This window comes from Centruroides sculpturatus, unplaced genomic scaffold (genome assembly GCF_000671375.1).
Source record: "Centruroides sculpturatus isolate CEXI.00-Female unplaced genomic scaffold, Cexi_2.0 scaffold585, whole genome shotgun sequence".
NCBI classification, from domain to species: Eukaryota; Metazoa; Arthropoda; class Arachnida; order Scorpiones; family Buthidae; genus Centruroides; species Centruroides sculpturatus.
In genome coordinates this window covers 290,449-296,380 of record NW_019384762.1, presented here as the reverse complement: position 1 = coordinate 296,380, position 5,932 = coordinate 290,449, and the positions used below count along the sequence as shown (strand labels likewise).

Here is a 5,932-nt window from a genome sequence, read left to right as displayed (position 1 = left end):
CATTTTTATTTTTATTTTATTTTTTCCGTTGTTCTATGCAACCGAGTTTAATTTAATTTTATTTAATTTTGTATTACGTAAATTTCGAATACTTTGTTCTTTTTGATATTGGAGTAACTGATGAAGGCCACTAAAATTGGTCAAAAACGTTATTACAGAATTAAATGTTTTTGCTGGACTGTTAAAAAAGGCGTTGTTTTATTTAGAAGAGATACTGTCACCAAAACCTAACGAATTCTATGACAAACTGGTAGATATTTACATTCCAAAACCCAGAAACAAGATAGCAACAATTTACTACCTGAACAACATAATCAAAACCATTTTGAAACTAGAAGTACACAACAATGCCAAAACAATCATCTGGAGGACCCATCATAACTGATTTCCTACAAATGCTTGAAAAAAAAACAAAAACTTAATTTCTACAGATAACTGTCCCATATGCCAAACCATAAAATCTCTAGAGTATGATTTCCTCTAATGTACCCATATAAAAAGATACGGTAATTCTTGGAAAAATTTGGGAATATCAAAAACCCAACAAATGTAAACAAACTCCAAAGTCTTCATAACTTGCAAAATAAAGAAGTAAATATACAGCATTCAAAGCAATTTGGAAAACCAGAAACACTTCATATTTCCACAATATCAATGAAATAACAACTACAAAATTCAAGTACCACCTACAGCAACTACTAGAAAGTATAAACAAAAGTAACCCAAATCAAAGAAGTAAAATTGCTGAAAAACGGAAAACAGGAATTATACAGGTCTCTGAAAAACACAAACCAACTAATAATCCTACAAACTGTAAGACTGATTGTTGGAATGCAACTTACTCAACTATATTGTATATTTTTCTCTTTAATTCAACAAAACAAAAATTGTAATATTGTTTTAAAATATAAGCAGTCATTTGAACTGCAAAAGCAATGTCTCACTTCTGAATTGCAAGAATATGTATAAAAATGTTCTGTAAATAAATATTTCCAAGAAAATACAAAGAAAGGCAATAACCAAGTGGATAAGATGCTAAGCATCGATGCTAGACAATATAGGTTCACAATCTTTGTAATTTTAGTTTAATTTTGTTTTTTAACATTATTATTTTATAATTTTACCACATTAGCTTTATTATTACTATTAATACATGTTTAAAGCTTATAAAACAAGAAATTAATAATTATGATGTAATTTCCTGTAAAATCCATCCAATAAACAAAGCATTGATAAATATATCATACTAACCTCTTATAATGCTTTGCAATTATTTTGTAATGTATCACAAATGTTTTTGGTCCACCCTAGGACTATCACTGTATACATAAGAAAAATAGTTGCTAAACCGACTGCAGTTTAATTTAATTTTATTTAATTTTGTATTACGTAAATTTCGAATACTTTGTTCTTTTTGATATTGGAGTAACTGATGAAGGCCGCTAAAATCGGTTGAAAACGTTATTAGAGAATTAAATGTTTCTGCTGGACTGTTAAAAAGGCATTGTTTACTTATATTACTTATGAACAAGATAATAGCAGCTGAATGGTTTTTCCAGCAACACTTGCCAACTGTCTGCTGAAATCAGGGTTTCACTATCAACCATTGTTCAGCATTTGAAACACTTTAGCTTTTGCAGCAGATCTCAAGAAGTATCCTATAAACTGATGGAACAGAAAGAACAAAGGAGGATACAAGTTTGCAATCATATGATGCAAAATTCAAGAGATGACATGTTCTGTCACAGGATTGTAATGGGAGATGAAAAATGGATATTTTTCAGAAATCTTAACAGAGGAAACTAGTGGATCTGACCAGGTGAAGTGCCAGCACAACATTCTTTACTTTTAGTATATTCCTTATATTCAAATTTTGTCACCNATTTGACCCCTTTCGCAATGTTAGCACATTTAATAATGTCTTTATTTTTCGCGATTGTCCATATCGTCGTTCTCGGAATACGGTAGGCAACAGTTAAAATCTCGAACAGGCAGGCCACCTTCGTATTTCTCAACAATCTCTTTTATCAGTTCCATTGTAATTCTAGTCATTTTTTTAGTTTTCTGTCGCTTTTCATTTGCCTTTTTGCGATTCGTGATTAATAAAAATAATAAAATTTTACTTATGAATTAAAATCAGAAGAAATTTAACAAAGTTATAAACCGTTGCACCGCGAACGTCTAGTCTGGTCTAGTACACCGATAGTGCTACTTGTTCATCGACATCGCGTATAATTGAATTATGTCGTATACCGAACAAAAGTCGTATACTGAGCAAAATTTGTTTCGTCCAAACAGGACGTATTCTAAAGCAGACGTATACCGAGGTACCACTGTACCTGTTTAATTAATCAATAATCATCATCCATATTATATCCATCATCGCAATTTCCTGTACTTCTCATAATCATTTATATCACATGGAGTTGAAAAGAGACTTAATGTTCGAAATGCATACTCCTCAGGGAAATAAAGGTATGATTTTCTAAAGTTTGTCCTCTTTCTGATTGATGGTGTAATAAGTCTAGCAAAAAAGGAAAAGTCGTCATAGAGCTAGTATAATTATTTAACAATGTAAAAAGAGATAATCTACAGAGACTTGTTTTTGCTAAACAGGAAATGACGTCATAATTTTTAATTTCTTTGTTTTATAAGCTTTAAACACGAGGAATAATAATAATAGTAATAATAATGCAGTAAAATAGAATAATGTTGCACATAAAAAAAAAGTAAAACTAAACTAAAATTTTGAACCCACATCATCTAACTCCAGTGTCTTGTGTCCTATCCACTTCACTATCACTGTCCAGAAATGTGAAACTTTCAAATACCTGTAAGCTAAACCCTAAATTTTCAGAGGCCCATTTTTTGGACAAAAAGCTGTCTGTGTTTAAGGCTATGAGCTCATCAGATTTCATTTGAATCAAAGACCCAAATGTCTGATCCTTTCCTTGTAAGTGACAGCTTAACATGTTACTTTTGCTTTCCAGACATCAAACTGATGAAGCTGCCAGAACCTACATTAATTAGTTAGTAAAACTGATGGCAAAAAAAATTTCAAACTGGCAAATGGTTGGCAATATTTTTAAACTTTTCAGAGCAACCCCTGGTTTCTGTGTTTAATCATTTAGCAACAGTTTTCCAGAAACTAATTACATTGTAAAAGCTGAGGTTCAGCTGCATCAATAAAACCTGTTCTAATCATCATGTTCCTGAATTAGCTTCCATAATAATAATTTCTTTTAATTTAAATTTCAAAATAAATCTGCAGATTATTATTACTTTTTATTTACTAGATGCATCTACCTATTTTTTTAAAATTTATCTTTTATGTATTCTATATATATTCGTTTTTTAAAATTAAAAATAATTATATAATTAATTATATATTTTAATATTCTAACACTCTACGTATGCCTTTAACGAAATTATTCTAACAACTAAGAAACTCAGCTAATACAACTGATTAATGATTGTCATTTGTACAAAATTTAAAAAAAAACTGTATCTTAGTCATTATCGTCCTTTCTTTCAGAAACTGCATTATTCTGATTTGCTAAATGACAATAACAATAATACAAAAATGATAAAAAACATCACAGTCTTAAATTTCAATTCATAAAATCAGATTACATTTACTTTTATTAAATATCCAATAATTATATTTATGACATGTGAATGAATATTTATTTCAGAATTACAGTGCCGTCAACTCAAAAAAAATATTGAAAAATTAACAAAGACAAAATGTTTAGTAGAATTCAGATCAACAATTTGATAGATACAGTCTTGTATAGTCTCTAGCAAGGTTTATACAGTTTAGGCAAATAGTCGAAAAGCTAAACAATAGCTAAACGCCAAACTAGTAGTAGCAACCCACATGAAAAAAAGATTATAACATTAATAACTTCAAGTTTTACAACAAAGATTTTTAAAATTGAAGTATAAAGTGACAAATGGTCTATTTCTTAAGATTTATAATTATCTTTATGAATTGACTAATTTGAAAGTTGCATAAACTTATCATTCACAGAAAATACATGATCCATTTTCATATCCTCTAACTACAATTCACAACTTCCGGATGTAACGACTTCACATTATTATCCACGTGTGTGTGTATATATATATATATATTAATAATCATTTAATTTATATTAAGTTAACAACATTAATAATAGATTTGTCAATGGTGTTGACAATAATTAATGAAAAGTTTTTTTTCTTAAATCGGACACGTTGAATGCTTACCATGTAATTTCTCGGTTTGTTTGTATAATTTCTATAATTCAAAGCAATTTAAATTTACTTTTTATTAGAAATCTTAACAACTTTATGGCTTTGTATAACAGTGATACAATTACAACTCCAAATGAGATGATTGGGACCTTATCAGAGCCGTAGACCATACCAATAGAAGCAAAAAAGTCAAAGGAACCATACATCTATATGCGATCTTCAGCAAGATAAGGCTGCCAAAATCAGCCTACTTTGGATCATATGCAATCGGGAGTTATGTCGCTCCGCTAAGATTGTCACGTTTAACTATTTGGTACAGGCGACTATGCCTGCTTTGAACAGCCCACTTGACATTATATAGTTTTAGGGAAATGCGGGAGCTTTCCCCACGTGGATGCCAAGGTGCTCACTGTCACTCACATCAACGCACACAACTATACGTGAGGTGTCGGCCAAGACTTGCTATTGCTCACCTTGACCTACACGAAGAATGGAGAATAGACAGTTTACTGATTCATGGTAAAAACTCACCTTTGGAGACGAATATATCGCAGAAGATCACATGTACAGTTATGATTCCATTGACTTTTTTGCTCATACAGGGTGGTGTATAACTCTGGGAAGCATATTCCCGATTCAGAGTTCACATCTTACCCAAGTAGTTAATGTATCTCATTACTATTGATGATAACTTATAAACATTATCACTTTGATTAAATGGTAACTTTTTATATAAATCGTAATCTTTAATAACTCCAAAATTCGTTATAAACATTTACAGCCTTTCCTCTTCGGAGTAAATATTCAAAAACATAAACAATTGCTTAAGCCTAAAAATTAAGCCTTACCTGTCCAACGACTTTAAGCTTTATATATTCCGATCCGGAATCGTTACCTTCTTGCTTTTGGTCCTAAATTTAAAATAGTTTATTATTACGTCTATAAAATTATTAAAACTTTCGTTAAAAGTAACTAATAGAAATATTTTCATATTAATTCACCTGATGTTGATCGGCCATTTTGAACTCTACCTTACGCCAATGCGAATGAGAAATGAAAAAGCCCACCGACAGATGGCGCAAACAGGAAATCAGACGACAAACTGTTCTTGGCTATGTTTTGCTATTTTTTTTCAAAATTTAAACCTTATAATTTATTTATTTATTTTTCTATAAAATAATTATTGTACTTGAATTTTGAGGATTTAAATAAAATTATTTGTTAAAAAAATAAAACTTTTAATAATTCGATGTAATATAATTACAGTAGAGCGTCGATTATCCGAATCAATTGGGGACTGGGGTTGTTCGGAAGATAGATGTTTCGTATAACCGATTATGTACGAAAAAATATATTAATTTATCCCATCTTGACATTTTTCTCCGTTGCGTGTCGCTTCGCGTTGAATTTTCGTCAATGTTAAGCCTAATGTAAACTTTTACAAATAATAATCGTGGTTATTGTATCATTAAAAATTACTTTTTACAAACAAAATAAATATATTGAAAAATATAAAAACAATAAAAAATTATACTTCAGAAGTTAATTTAGTATCAAAAACGTAAAATATTTGAGTAGCCCAAGACATAGCCAAAGATTGCAGCGCCGCAGCACTGGCGAAAATTTAAATTTGCCGACTGGAATTCTTTCGGATGATTGACTTTCGGATAATCGACGCTCTACTGTATATTAA

At 30.3% G+C, this 5,932-nt stretch overlaps 1 long non-coding RNA gene across 1 annotated transcript; it reads right to left on the bottom strand.

Annotated features, from left to right (window-relative positions):
- Window positions 1-2,533: 2,533 nt before the first annotated feature.
- LOC111628838 lies at window positions 2,534-5,334 on the bottom strand. The gene is made up of 3 exons (XR_002757237.1): window positions 5,241-5,334; window positions 5,088-5,150; window positions 2,534-3,862 (listed from the first exon to the last, which is right to left on the bottom strand). It is a non-coding gene; the product is annotated as an uncharacterized LOC111628838 (long non-coding RNA).
- Window positions 5,335-5,932: the final 598 nt, after the last annotated feature.